The sequence below is a fragment of the Galendromus occidentalis genome, unplaced genomic scaffold (assembly GCF_000255335.2).
Source record: "Galendromus occidentalis unplaced genomic scaffold, Mocc_1.1 scf7180000077502, whole genome shotgun sequence".
Classification (NCBI taxonomy): Eukaryota; Metazoa; Arthropoda; class Arachnida; order Mesostigmata; family Phytoseiidae; genus Galendromus; species Galendromus occidentalis.
Window position 1 is genome coordinate 44,748 of NW_003805490.1, and position 15,842 is coordinate 60,589.

The 15,842-nt window shown below is 51.6% G+C and overlaps 1 pseudogene; it reads right to left on the minus strand.

Moving 5' to 3' along the window:
• Nucleotides 1–4,585: 4,585 nt before the first annotated feature.
• LOC100901601 (uncharacterized) lies at nucleotides 4,586–8,132 on the minus strand (annotated as a pseudogene).
• Nucleotides 8,133–15,842: the final 7,710 nt, after the last annotated feature.

Here is a 15,842-nt window from a genome sequence, read left to right on the forward strand (position 1 = left end):
CGTGGCCATGGCCTGCTCGGCCATCAACCTCTTGTCATCCGCCGATGCTCCTGTTGTTGTTTTGGGGGATTTCAATCTTCCGCAAATCAATTGGTCTAGGCTCCCTCTGCACGTGTCGGACTCGCCCGAGAGCCTGCTCTCTAACTGTTGTTTCAACAACAATCTACAGCAGCTCATCAATCACCCGACGCATAGAGATGGAGGCATCCTTGATCTGCTGCTTACTAATGTTCCCGATCGCCCTCGACCGCATCTCGCTTGTCTCCCCGCCTATTCCCTCAGATCATCTTGCCATCCGCTTCGACATTCTGGACCTCTCCCCACCTCCTCCGCCTATATCCTCACGGCCAGATTTTCGTCGCATGGACGCGATGGCGATTGCCGGGTATCTGGATCTAATTGACTGGAAGGCATTTTTCGCTGACTGCCTCTCCGTAGAGCAGATGTATATCAAATTCATCGATGTTTGCTCATCCCTCATCTCCGAATTTGTTCCCCCCTTTGATATCTCTTCAAACGCGACTTCGGTTCATGCCTTTATCTCTCGCCTCCTTGCTCGCTCCGGTCCCAATGACCCATCCTTCAGCAATCGACTGATCAAGGCCTCAAGAAGACCCCGTATCCTCACCGAGTCTAAACTCGATTTCAGAGACGCTCGGTCTTTCTACCAGTATGTCAACAATCGTTTGCGTCCTCGCGGCCACATACCCTCACTCAAAGTCGACTCTCTCCGGATTACTGATCCAAGTGATAAATCTCGAGTCCTTGGGGAACATTTCGCTTCCGTCTTTATCCACGGGAGACGTCCCAGTTCAGTTCCTAGGTCGGCAGCCCGCCAAAGCTTGTTCCCTGATTCGTTTCTTGCCTTCGATGAGTCTCAAGTCTACTCTCTCCTCTGCGAGCTGATGCCTACTGCTAACATCACCCCCGACGGCATCCCTGCGATTTTTCTGCGACGCTTTGCCATTTTTCTGGCGGAACCACTCGCCCTAATTTTTGAGCGATCGTATAATGACTCGGTTGTTCCCGACTTTTTTCGTCAATCCGTCGTCACTCCGATTTTCAAGAAGGGTAGGCGGGATAACGCTCGGAATTATCGCCCGATTGCTCAGGGCTCTGTTCCATGTAAGATTTTTGAGAAGATCATTGTCTCACATCTCTATTCTTTCCTTGAGAAAAATTCCCTCCTTGACGATAAACAGTATGGTTTCGTCAAAAACCGGTCCACTTGCTCACAACTTCTTGTTATGACTCAAAAATGGGCTTCCATCCTCAATCAGCGACGACACCTGCACTGTATATACTTTGATCAGCGTAGCGCTTTTGATCGGATGGACCATGCTCGTCTCCTCGTTAAGTTGCGTACCATCGGCATTCACCACTCCACCGTCGCATGGATTGAGTCTTTTCTTAGAGATCGTTCTTTTCGAGTAATGGTGGACGGTGTCCGCAGTGATCCTTTCCCTGCCTCAAGTGGGTCCCCGCAGGGGAGCTCGCTCTCCCCGTTGCTACTTCGCCATTTACCTGCTCGACATAGGCGACTATCTACCTCCGGATATCGACTACCTGCTCTATGCCGATGACCTTAAGCTGTGGTCATCGGTTTCGCGGGCTGACGATTGCGTTCGTCTCCAGGAAGCCATCCACGGCGTCTTACGCTGGTGCTCCGATAATTGTATGTCGCTGTCCCATGAGAAGACAGTGGTTCTCAGATCCGGCTTCGACTGGAATTACTCGCTTGACGGTGCTGTTCTCTCCTGCTCCCCCTCCACGAGAGATCTTGGGGTTTGGATTCGCCCGGATCTTGATTTCGGCGAACATGTATGTCAGTTGGTACGCTCCTCTCAAGCGCTTGTCAACTCGATCTTTCGCTGCCTTGTCGTCAGACAACCAGATTTATATGTTCGCCTATTCAAGTCGCTGGTACTTTCGCGGTTCCTGTATTGTGCCCCGGTATGGAAGCCCTCCCTCGTTCATCTTCGTAAATTAATCGATGGGGTCCAGAACTATTTCCGAAGGCGGTTATCTCTTCGCTGCTCGTATCACGACTGGAACCCCCCCCCCATGTCTGAGGTTCTCGATAAGTATGATCTCCGCGTCCTCCGACAGCTCTATGTAGCCGATTTGCTGGATCTGTTCTTTGACATCAGGCTCAATACGCGTAGAAGTGGTTGTACTGTCATGCCTAAATTCGTCTCCAGAACTGAACGTGTAAACAACCTCTTCGCATGGAGGATATCCAAGTTAGCACATTCCCAGGGCCCCCCGAATATCTTGTTATTACACGCCATTAGGAACCAGGGGCTGTGATATTTTCTATTTGTTTTCGGATACTGCATGTACCCTCCCCCTTTACAATAAAGGAGCTATTCAATTCAATTCAATTCAATTCAATTCAAACTAGACTTTATCATCTAGTACGTCCAGTTCCCACTTTAGGTCCCCACAGGCGTGATATCACGCAAAAACAGTCCACAATCACGATTGCGGCCATCAATCTTAATGGGACAAGAGTGAAGAGGTCACAATGGTCGCAGCTAGAAGTAGATATGTTGGGCAATAATGTCGACACGGTCCTAGTATGCGAAACACGACTTTTGAACGAGGAAAATCCGCCGAGAATCCACGGATACACATGGAACGGCAGCAACCGAAGAGGATCGTCCGGAAGACAAGCCAATGGGGGTGTAGGATGTTTAACATCGTCCCGCGTAGACGTCTCGTGGACAGAGAAGGGCCAAGCCTGGACGGCGACAACTATAAACAGAGGAGAAGATGAATGGGTCGTCATATCTGTTGACTGCGAACATTCATCAATGAACACAAATCGAAAACTCTGCAGGTCAGTATCGTCCTTCATATATAGCAGATGCCTGGGGAAGGGCCTTGTGATCGGGGAGACTTCAACGCACATACATGTTGTGGCGGACGCACCTCGCTGATAGAGGTTCTGAGCCTCGAAGATAAATGAAGACACAAGACTTGATATCGTAGAATTCACGCGGGGTGCGCTGCGCTATACTAATGGTGATATCCAATTGGGTGGATATCTCCTGGAGATGATGAAATGAGGACGACAGGGAGATTGAAACTCCGATCGTCGTTGATTTGAATAAACTTCCTCGGGGTTTGAACCCGGACGCTGAAGATCACGAGGAGCACTGATGGCCGCTACGTTATCTTGATAACTGATGTTGTTGTTGACCGTCTGTCAACCCTTTCAACTTCTCCGCGACTGTCGCCACTGTGGCTGCCGCAGTGTTCTCCACACCTCTCTGCTCTCGACCGGCTGACAGAGAATCAGCTGACGGAAGCAGCTGACGCGAAGCGCCGGCCGCCAGCGCTGCACTGGTGGACGTACCTAAACTACGCGCGAGCACACCCCAGTGCTTATATATTGACGTTCATAAATATGGGACTGCTTGTCCTGGACATGAATAGCGGATTATCCGCGATATTGACACTTCTAAAGGAATCACTGTGACTCGTCCCCGACTCGATCTCTCTGTGAGTGTTATGTGCTGATTGTATGGTGTACTGAATGGGCGAGATGTGTCGTGACGCGACGGATACCTCATCCGTCCGTGACAGTCCCCCCCCCCCCCGAATTCCGGGGAAACGCCACGAGGAGCCGCGGAATTCTGCCGATGACTGCTTTCCAGCTTAAAATTTCGCGCTGATGTAGGTCGCGCCGCCTTGCGGCAAGTTCTGTACCCTGGCGGGCCAGTCCGGTCTCATCCCTTCTCTGTGCGCGGTCTTTCGGAAGCCACTTGTCGCTCCAGATTGTTTGAAGTTGTAACCTCATCGACATGGCCCAAACAGTTCCAGGAACCCGCAACTCTCGTCACCCATATTCCCACACCCCACTGGGTCTGGTCTATAAGTTGCGGCTCGACCACCACTTAAAGAATACCAGTATTCGTGTCCGCGACTGCCGATATATCGCCAGACATTTCTGGTTTGATCTCACCGACGGGGAACGGCAGCCGTTCCGGGACTATTCCCGTTTTCTGTTGAGGAAGACGACCGTCTGTCCCCCGAGGCCCCTCCTGACCCGCCAACGGCGGTACCGCCCGCCCCAATTTGCGGCCCACGCCGGCGCATATCTTCGCCTCCTGGACAACTTGCAGACCGGTGAGCCACACCAACTCACGGTTCCGCTTGAACGCGAGCCGATCGACGTCTGTTGGCCCGACGTCCGAAGTCTCCAGGAGATGGATGAAGGAACCGAGCGACGACGGGCCTATCTGGTACAAGTGATCCAGGATCCGCGCGCCGCACCACAACACGAGCGGCCGCCGCGGCCCGTCGACCCCCAAACCGGGCAGCCCGTGCTGCCCCCGACTCCGCTCCCCAATCCGGGAATCCGACGCCGGCAGCCGGCCCAACTTCCCCCCGGCCTGGCCGAGGTTCTTGTCGGTTCACGGAACGCACGGCGCTTCGCCGGAAACCGAAATTTTTCTGCTTGAAATATGTTTTGCGGACGAATAAAAAGTTCTCCGATTCAGAGAGTTGCATTTTTTGGGGGGGACGGGAGAGTCTCAGGGGGTGTTTAGTTGTCCCTGGGACGTTCTATCGGGTAGAGCTAAGTAATCGGACGGTGGAAAATTTGATTCGTGGCCGTTTTGATGGTGCACGATCTCGACTCCCCAGGCGTCGCCTCGTTCTTGAGTGCTATGACTTTACAGAGGGGCCAATAAGCCCGGTTGGCGTTCAAGTCTTCAAGCAGGCAAATGTCGCCGATTTTCAGCGGCCTGGCCGGAATGGGGAGTCTGTTATGAGCTGATCTCAGATAACTCAGATATTCGCGGTGGAATCTTTTCCAGAAGGCGTTCAGGATCCTCTGCTGATAGGTCCATCTCCTGGAGAAGATGATTTTATCTGAATCCTTGGATTTCATCGGGCTGGCGGCATGCTGAGGGAAGAAGGTGTCGCCTCGATGACCGTGCAATAGGTCCATCGGGCTGAGGGCTTCCGTGGAGTCGACGCCCGATGCAACAGTTGTTATTGGGCGCTTATTGATCATCAGCTCGATGTTGCTTAAGATAATCTCGAGGTCCCGAAAATGTGGAACTGACGTTCCGAGAACTTTTCTCGATGGTCGCTTGACTGACTGGACCAGTCGCTCGTAGAAGCCCCCATGAGACGGAGCGTTTGGCGTTATGAAGTTCCATCTGATGAATTTGTCTGCGAGCCATTTCTTTACATCTCCATTGACGATGTGGTCGAATAAGAGCTTGTGCTCCTTCGCCGTTCTCTGGAACGATAACCCGTTGTCTGATGTGATCGTGGTAACTGAGGGGTATCGGTTCACGAATTTCTGTAGAGCACCGAGGACCTCTGAGGTCGACATGTCGGTTGTTAGCTCGAGATGAATCGCACGGGTGACTGCACATACGAATAGGAGAATGTCGCTTTTCGCTCTTTCGCCCGAGTCGTTCTTGTATTTTATGGGACCGGCGAAATCACAGCCTGTGTGGTAGAACGGTGGGGCCGTCTCCAGCCTGAATGCTGGTGTCGGAGCCGTTGGGAGACTTGCGGCCTGGCCGTGAAAGATTTTGCATGTGGCGCAAGATGAGATGACCTGTCTCGCGAGTTTTCTTGCGTGAATGATCAGAAACTCCTCCCTGAGAATGAGCAGGAGACCAGCAATGCCGCCGAAGTGGAGACATCTCTTCTCATGGACGTGTCTGATGATTAGCTTGGAGAGATTACAATCTGCTGGGAGAATGATCGGAAATTTCTGTTCCCGTGTCAATTCAGGCGCGAATTCCAGGCGAGTCCTGCAGCGGAGCAGGCCGTCGTCGTCCTTGAACGGGCTGTATTGGAATAGGATGCTCTTGGGTCTGACCCTGGTGCCGTCTGAATTGATTTCCTCGGGAAAATATTTCAGTTGAATGAGCTCGATCAGATTCAGCCTGGCTGATGTCATTTCCTCTGCGTCGATTGTATTCAGTTCGCTTTTTCCTCTCGCGGTGCACCTAGAATTGGTCTGGATTCTCGACCGTGCCGCGGAGGCCTTCTTTTTTAAACGAAGCATGAACGCCCGGAATCGAATAGCTTTCAACCAACAGGAGAAATTTTTCTCGAAGAATATTCGATCCTCTGGATTTTCGCTCGACGCGTTCAGCAACGAAACGATGCCACTCTTCATCTCGTGTCGGATTTCGTCTCGACTCTCGTTGTTTCTGTGCGGCCTGGCCGCTCGATCGAATTCCATTTTTCTCTCCAGATCTGAGCTAACGAGATGCAGCCACTGTGGCCCGTTGAACCATAAGTCGGCGATTGATGTTTTTGAAATGTTCGCGCCTCGAGATAGAATATCTGCTGGGTTCTCTTCTGAACGCACATAGTGCCATTCAGTGTCGCCCACGAGGTGTCGGATTTTTCTTATCCGATTCGCGACGTAAGGTTTCGGGTTGGAGGACACCCATCCGAGGACCGCGGAGTTGTCGCAGAATAATTCTGCCCCGTCGATTCTGAAGTCGACCCAATCGATTATTTTCTTGGTCATCCTGGCTGCCAGGAGAGCTCCTAAAAGCTCCAGCCGATGGATGCTTGATGGTTTGACTGGAGCGACTTTCGCTCTTGATAGGACGAGGTTTTTGATTGGAGTTTTCTTCTCTGAGATATGCTACGATGCCGTATGCGTGTAGGCTGGCGTCGCAGAAAACGAAGAGTCTTCTTCTGGTGTGTGCGTCGGCCGGCAGCATTTGACGGGGTAAGTTGAGATGCTCGGCCTGGCCGACTAAATCTCTGAAGATAGTGAAACGTTCGAGAGGGCTGCCCTGTAGCGGGTCGTCCCATCCCAATTTTAATTTCCAGAGATCCTGGAAGAGGATCTTCGAGTTGACGGTGATCGGGCTGATTATGCCCAGGGGGTCGAAAATTTGAGCTAGCGCTCTTAGCGGTTTCCGCTTGGACGGTGTTCCCTCGGAAAGTTCTTTGAAGGCTTTCGAAGTTGGAGCGCTGATGTAGTCCTGGACTTGATTCCATGTTATACCAAGGACCTTCGTATTTGATTCACCGGTCGTGATTTCTGGATCCTCGATCGGAGAGATTTTCTTGATGAGATTCCCGATTTCCAAGGAGTTCGTTGACCATTTTTTCAGGGGGAAATGGCCCTCCGTGAAGATGTCTGATAGGAGCTTGATCCGGTGTTTCACTTCATTAATCGTGGACCCTCCCGATATGATGTCGTCCATGTAGAAGTGATTCATGATTTCCTCGAGGAAGGGCGTGTCATCTGGGTAGTCCCTTATTGCTGACTCGAGGTGGAATCTGATTCCTTGACAGTGTAGGAACGGTGAGCAGATTAAACCGAAATCCAGCCTGGCTGCGTAGAACTCCTGGATTCTGGCGGAACTGTTGTTGCTGATGCCCAAGGGCCAGAGAAATCTCAGGAAGTTCTTGTCGCTGTCGGCGATCCTGAATTGGAGGAACGCTTTCTCGATGTCCGCCGTGAAGGCGTATTTGTACTGCCGGAACTTGAGTAAGACGTTCGTGATTTCCGGAAGTAGGTTGATACCGCAGTGGAGGACGTCGGCGTCGTTGAGACCCGCTTCGTTGGTGCGCCTGGCGCTGGCGTCTTTCACCACTCTGGTTTTCAGCCCCAGAGGGGAATCTGGTTTCGCTTTGAAGACCGCTTGAATGGGTAGATAGTGGGACAGTTGACCTGCCTTCCTTGGTTGAGCTTTCTCTGCGAATCCTGCCTCTATGTATCCCTTGATTTCGTCGTCGACCGCCTTCAATTTGATTGGATCTTTCTTGAGCTTCTCCAAGAAGGAGTGGGGGCGCGATCTGGCGAGATTTTGATTGTCACCTAGTGATCTGATGTTCGACTTGAATGGTAGTTTGAGGACGTATATATATATATATATCTTCCATTTTCGTCTCGGAAGGTGGTTTTCCTGAAATGGTCGATGAGCGCCTTGTTGAGACTGTCTTCTTCTTCCTGTGATTCTTCTCTGAGGTCGTCGTCGAAACCGACGTCTTCGGATTGCCATAGGAATTGAAGATCCTTCATTGTTTGAGCTGCTTTTTCGTTGGGTTTATCCTTCGGTGGATCTGACCTTCTTCTGGTGAATTCCGCAATTATGGATATTGGTCACCTGTCCTCCCGCCGTGGCCATCGTGAGGTCCGTGTGGGCGAAAGGCTTCGATTTCAGTTTCTCTACCAGGTTCCTCGTGATGTGAGTGGCTTGAGATCCTGGATCGATAAGAATGCGGCACGGGATTTTGGTCTTTCCGGCGTCCGCCCATGCCAGCGCCTAGGCATGTCGCTTTTGTACGGCGTACGGCCGGTACGGGACGGTGCGTCTCAGACCGGGCCGTAGGGATCCAGTGCGGCTCCGCGAGGCGCCGCCGCGGCGTATCGCGGCCGTGAAAAAATGTTTTTTCCGAACATCGGACATAATCCACGAGCTCCTTCATTGGAACGAGGACGCAGTCCTGTCTTGCTGTACTTCTCCGAGGAAGTACTCTTTAGTTTCCTCCGTACTCGTTGAGCACCCCTTTTCAGCTTTCGAATGAGCGATTCTATTCAGCGCTTCCCGACCCAGCATGTTCTTCTCGACCATTACTTGCTAGAATCAGACATTCGCTATAAGGATGCTTCTCAGCTCGGCCCTCTCGAAAGCCCCCTCGCAGGGGACACGTTTTGAAAGAGTGAGGGAATCATGAATGGTACCGGAGAATCCGCAGGGCTTGGTGGTCGACGCGAACCTTGGTGGCTCTGCACACCGCTAAGCCGAAGTCAACCGATTGGTCCCCGTCTCGATTAGACAAGGGGTTCAAAACTGTGTTTCGAGCGAACAACTTCTTCGGTTTGCAGGGCAGATTATCTCTGCGAAGAGACCGTCGATATTACTCAATGTCTCGACTGGACTCTGTATGGGATCGGCGATCGGCCCGATTGATTGTACCATTGATTTTACAGTCAACGAAAGTTGACTCAATCAGGGAGCCTCAAATAGGGTTCAACGCCTCTGGCTCCAAGCGTGGGTGGATTTGAGATGAGATCTCAGATTTCCCAGCCAATCGTGTATTGAAACAAGCCTCAGACGATAGGTCCGATATAGAGTGAGATGCTTCATGCCTCTCCATCGTCCATCATTGCTCATGCATATGGCTTCTTCTATGCAATGAGGGACGTCATCGAGCGGATCGAGGAAGAGGAATCGAGGTCCAATGAGAATCGAGAGATACCTGCGAAATCATTCATGCTAATATGTTTAATGTTAACATGAATGAACGAATCGCCGGCAGTCGGATTCGAACCTGCAGACCTCCTAGGACCCATGTTCGGATGAATCCGCGGCGCTGACCACCGAACCATCCTGCCTCCTGCTCTATAACTTGTGGGTGGTGATTGATCATGGGATTCGGTTTCTGAGAGGGGACGCTTTCGGTTTCGTAACGTGAATTGAGGATTGAGGATCCTCAATTCCCCAGATCTTCTCTTACGCTTGAGCTGAGCTCCAGATTTACCCTACCCGCGTGGTGGCCGAAAGGTTAGCGCGTGCGGCGTGCGTCGCATGCAGCCGTGCGCCATGTCGACTGTTGACGCCACCATCGTCGGGAAGGGGGAGGTGCCGGGTTCAATTCCCGGGGCCCGGGGCCAGCCGATATTCCTTGATTCCTTGCCGGGGAATCGGGGAATTGAGGTCGGGATAAGCGATTGCACTATGGGGAAGCAATAGCGGCATCGGCGATGCCGCATCGCTGGTAGCTTCCCCGGCCGTTACTGCGGTAGTGACGAGGGAAAATTAATTACTAGAGCTCCAGATCTCATGCCGCGGTTTGAATTTCGGCGGGAGACGTTAAGAAAGTCAGAGATCTCTGTCTAATTCAAAGCTCAAATTTGAACGTCGGAGACGAAGTTGATCGCATCACGCGTCTCTCTTATCGTACCTTGTCACCGTGGCACGTGGCACCGTGGCCCAGTGGTTGCCGTGATCCGTAATCGGGTGAGCCGTGAGCCTCTTGCTCTTTGTTTGTCAGTATTTGTCGACAGATGCTCTCGGAACCTCCGATTCCAACCTTTTTCAGTTCTTTTGCTTGCAAAATTATGTCAAAAGTACGGAATGTCGGTGTCTGGTCTGGTGTCTGCGCGATGCACAGCAACGAATCGAATTTTCTTGCAGCTAGGCAAGATCCGTCGGTATGAGCCCCCCGCTACGCGCACTATTCAGAAGAGCGACACCGTGTAGGGAAGCTCCCAATGGGGCTTCAACACCTTTGCATCCGGTCACTGTGCCGTCGCCTGCAGGAGGAGGAGATCCAAGCGGTTCCAATTATCACTCGCTGCAGGTCTCCGGAACCTCGAGCGAGGACGGAGGTGCGAACGTTATCTATATGTCGCTCTGACACTTTCTGATTCTTTCTTATGTCACGATTCACAACCCCGTGGAGTTCTACACTGATACTCATGAATCATGAAATCTCTTGCAGTTCTCGATCAATTTGAATTGACAAGATCGGGACCGCACCCGAATAGCCCCATCAAGTCTGGTAAATGCAAAATCTGCGGGAAGGTCATAGGGGTCTCAAAACACAGTCTTACTGGTATAAGAAACCATGCCCGGAGGCATAGCACTGATCGCAATGGACGAGAGCCAATGCGCGAATATTAGCCAGTCTACTTGCGGAAGGCATGCCCTTCTCTTGGGCCAATCTCGATAGTATTCGAACCCTCTTCGCGCGCTCAGGATTTGGCGAAGTCTCAAGGTCTTCAGCAACGAGGTCTTTCGAGAAAAGCGCCAAAGAGCTGAGGATGCTCCTTCTCCGAGACCTCGGGAACTTGAGAGTAGCCAATGGGAATAAAGTGAGATTTTCCCTGACGTGCGACGAAGCCACTTTTCAAAGAAGACAATATCTCGGTGTGACCCTCCACTGTTCAGAATCTATTCCCTGTATACAATCGAAGAGTGTGGAACTTCTTTTGTTGAGTCTCCGGGATGGATGCTCTTCTGAACATTTGATGGCCGCTCTATTGGCCGGTTTGCGGCAGTTCAAGCTGAATTTGAGTGACCTCACAGGAATAACTACAGATGCCGCCAGTACAATGGTCAAGCTTGGCGGACTTCTGCGAGACGCGGTCTCGCCGCAGCCCTTCTATGCACAGACCTGCTTCTCTCACGCATTACATCTCGCCGTCCTCGACTCCTTGAACACCGATCCGTTTGACGATGTCCTCTATCGAGTAGACGAAGCTGTCAGCCAAGAGGGAGAGGCATCGAAGTTATCGTCAGACGACGATGAAAGTTCTGGAACACCGGTGGAGGATCTGCCCACCCTAGAAGCCAGCGGCACTGGACCCTATGGCTTGCTGATTGACCGTGTGAGAACCGCTTGTCTCTATTTTGCGAAAAGCTGTACTAAGCACGAATCAATGCTGGGAACGCGTCGCCTGTATGGGAAGAAGGAGCTAAAAGTGCTTCTGAGCTGTCGTACGCGATGGAACAGCATCCTGAGAATGCTGCAAAGATTCTTGGAACTCAAACCACAAATGCAAATGGTGTATGTCCATCGGAAAGACCGTTTCCCCCTCAAAAGCGCGGATGACGAGAAGATCAAAGATATGATCAAGTCACTAGCCCTGATCGAAAGGTCTGTCGAAATGATCTCTGCCGACGGAGCTACCTTAGTCGACGCAGAGCATGTTCTTCAGGTATGCATCCTCATTCTTTGCCGGATGTACCCAGTTTTCTAGCATGAGTTGCATGTCGGAAGTGGCTCTCTCCCATTCATTGACTAGAGCCGTCGAATGTACCAATCCTTTGTATCCCTTTCAGAGCCTAGTAGAGACTCTGAGTGAGCTCGACGGTCCCTTCGCAAAGATAATCTGCCGTGCTGTCTGTAGAAGGATAATTCAACGACGAAACGAAGTTTCGAAATTCCGCAGATATCTCGAAGATTTCCGCATTCTTTCCGAGTTCGACGACACTCTCGCTCGTTTTTCTGAAGCTCCGGTGATTTTGCTGGAAAGACCCGCTGTGATAGCCGAGCTCGCTAAGTACCTGAACGATGGTCCGATACCCTCAGTCCGGTACCATGACTTTCTCCCCACGCAAATCGAAGAAGTTGATCGCTTGAAACACAGTTTTGAACTCTTGGTCAATGCGAGACGGGGTAGGATTGAACCGAATCCGTATGGAGGTGTACAGGAAGCAAGTTCCGTTTCGACGGAGGAGTCAGCCGAACGGATCCTAGATGACTTCCAACGAGAAAGAATCATGGGGGCAAGTCCTCCAAATTCCCCAGTAGCGCTCATGATTTCGGGTCTCGACATCATCCTCCCAACAAGCGTACCCTGCGAGAGGGCGTTTAGCAGAGCTAGGAGAGTGAGGCACTATTATCGGGAGCGTTTAAGCGACGAAAGGTTCCAGCAACTGATGTTCGTGAAAAGCATGTTGGGTAAACAAGCGCTAGTGAGAACCGCTGATTCGAAAGCTGAAGAGGGGCACTTGAACAGAATGGAGGAAGCCGAAAAAGAGCTCCGAGATGCATGATGGCTGATGGGTAGGGGTGTAAATTTTTCGCGGAAATTCGCGGCCTCCATTGAAACTCTATGGGGAGTAGCCGGTTTCCGCGAATCCCGCGATCGCCGCAAATCATTTACAGCCCTACTCATGGGTTATGAAGTCAAGTTGATAAGCATAAGTGAATAAGCATTCAACGAGATCCCTCGTCCCAAATACAGAAATTCCTTCCGAAAATGTGCTCTAATCTTTTGCCGTATGAATTCCCTGATTGGGGAAACGTATTGAGACAGAGCTGCTTTCCGGTACCGATGAATGAGCTCGCAGATTGTAGGCGATTCAGTGAGAAGCCTCAATTTGTAGCCGTATAAACCCGTGACGGCCCGTGACGGTCCCTAACGGGTCCGTACGGAGCCAATACGGCCCGCTCCAGGCCGATACGGGCCGTTTCGGCCGTACGCCGTACAAAAGCGACACGCCTACAGCGCCGTCCATAAGTAAATTGAGTCCCCTAGTGTGTCGAGGTTGATGTTTGTCGACACGCTGCGCGGTGGCTTTCCATTCTGGTTCTTGAAAGCTTTGGGGCAGATGACGGCGTAGTGTGGCGCGTTGCAATATCGGCATTTCGTCTTGGGCCCCTCTGCAGTGTTTGGCGTCGTGGTTCAGCTTCAGACATTTGAAGCATGCTCTTGCTGCAAGCATTCTCTCCTGCCGCTCCTCGAAGGTCAGTGGGGCCTGGCATTCGAATGCAGGGTGGTCTCCCTGACAGAACAAGCATGGGGTTGTCTGACTCTTGGGTGGTTCCCTGGGAACAGGTCGGTGAGAAAAGGTCGAAGAGCTTACGTGGAAACTGTTCGAGCTGTCCTTGAAGGACGAGAAAGCTGGCTTGTGTGGAGGGGTGTTCCGAGTGTGGCGGAACGGAGGTCGATGAGATGAGTTCCGACCATGGGTCCCTTCTCTGCTTCTGAAGCCGGTTTCCCGAGGAAACGAATTCCAAATCGATCCTTGATTTGATCTTAAGGTTTCCGTCGTCAGTGCTTCCGCCCTGAGGAAGGTCATCAACGCCTCGAGTTTGCATGTTTGTGTTGATGTTTGTGTGAGCCTGAAAGAATCCATGAATTTTCTCTGTGTGTCGTTTGTTAACTTTGCAAGAATTCTGTTAGCGAAGGCAGGTGTTAGAGTTATGCATGATTGTCCGAGAGTGATGAGTGCCAATAAGTGTTGAGAGATCGAGTTTACAAAATTGGGTAACTTATCGTAGGTGGTTTCCCCTTTCGACGACAGGATCCTCTCTAGTTCTCTCAGGTGACTATCCTCTGCCATGTTCGATTGGCCGAAAAGCTCCTGGAGCATCTGCTTCATGGGTTCATAGCTCTCCGCATTGAGACTGAAGTGTTTCACGCTATGATATGCTCTTCCAGTCAGTGCGTCGTGCAACAGGAGGATCTTCTGGAATTCTGGAGGGTCGGGATCTGTCGTTCATGAACAAAAGCGTTAAACATGTCCATGAACTTCCTATACTCTTTGGGGTCTCCGTTGAATTTTGATAATTTGAAATTTTTGATAAGTTGGGGAGGTAATTATCTGGGTTCTCAGCCTGGCTGTTTCCGGATAGAGTCTGAGTTGTCGCTGGGACCTCGGGTGGACGCTGTGCTTCCGGGGCGTTGGGAGGGTGCTGAGCTCCCGGAGCCCTCGATAGCTGTTGAGCTCCTGAAGCGTTCGATGGTTCTTGAGCTTGTTGGGCTGAGCCAGTTTGAGGCAGGCTAGGTGTGTCCTCTGCCGGTGGTGGTAGTTGAGCGATGTGGGAAATGAATGGTGTCGATGTGCTGGGAAAGTCGCCGCTTTCCGCCGGAGCTCTCGCTTGGTCTGCGACTTGGGTTGAAACCCTCCACTGCGGAACGCTGCGGGGGGGTCTTGGCGGTTCCTGAGGGGAATCGCTGTTTCGAGTGGATTGGTTGAATGATGAGTCTACCGTGTGTGGCGTCAGGCAGTTGACCAAGTGTTGTCGGAGGTTCTTCAAATATCTCAAGCATGATCGGATTTGTTCTTCGATTGTGATGATTTCTTCGAAGTAATTTTGGGGGTTTAGCCCCTGAGGCTGACTTACTTGGGACTGAGATGCTGCCAGCCACTCTGTCAGCAGAGAGTTAATCGTCTGCCTGTAGTCGTCGACCTGGTCGAGGGCATCCCTCTTATCGCTGGTCTCGTTATAGAAGGTGCAGGCTTTGCTGTTGAAGTATTTCACCCGTGACTTGAGGAGCTCGAAAGCATTCATGTTCATTTGGAGTTCTGGCTGGTTCCCGGAGGATGAGGGTTCAGGGTTGGGGGGTATGCTGGGGTTTTCTGTCGTCATGGTAGGAGGTCTGATGACTTCTTGAGTTCTGTTCCTATTTTCCGATTGTTGGTAGTCTCGTTCGAGATGAGGCGCCGAGGAACGACGTCCGCGGGGCACGAACTCCGGTGTTGGCTGATCTTCCTCGAAGAAACTTTCGGAGTCCTCCTGGAGTCTCATCGCTCGGAACGATTCCGGCAGAATCTCCGGAAGTGGCGGTGCGTTTGTGTTAGCACTTCGCTGGGTTGAGCGCTGAGCTCGGTGACTGTTGCTCGGATTGCTCCTGGCGGCATTATCCCCATTTTCTGTGTTTGCTGGGTCACTCATGGTTGGGATCGGCTACCAGTTGTAGGTTTGTCCGTTAGGCCTAAGAGCGAGCAAGACGCAATCGGTGAAATTTGCACTTTTCCGACGGCGGAATTCTGATTTCCGCTGCCGCACCTGGTGCTTAGGGTGGATTGATGAGAATCGTATCGACAGAGCTTTGAATTGATCAGGCCGGAGACGATTTTTCCGGAAGATGATGACACACGCGGGCTCCAGTGAGGGAGCGCTCGTTTCGATGAATTTGAGGAATTGATGGCCAAGTGTTCTGGGCACTTGGGTTCTGATTACTTCTGACACCAGTTTGTGGCGGACGCACCTCGCTGATAGAGGTTCTGAGCCTCGAAGATAAATGAAGACACAAGACTTGATCCCGTAGAATTCAAGCGGGGTGCGCTGCGCTATACTAATCTGTCTTCCGGTGATATCCAATTGGGTGGATATCTCCTGGAGATGATGAAATGAGGACGATAGGGAGATTGAAACTCCGATCGTCGTTGATTTGAATAAACACTCTCGGGGTTTGAACCCGGACGCTGAAGATCACGAGGAGCACTGATGGCCGCTACGTTATCTTGATAACTGATGTTGTTGCTGACCGTCTGTCAACCCTTTCAACTTCTCCGCGACTGTCGCCACTGTGGCTGCCGCAGTGTTCTCCACACCTCTCTGCTCTCAACCGGCTGACAGAGGATCAGCTGACG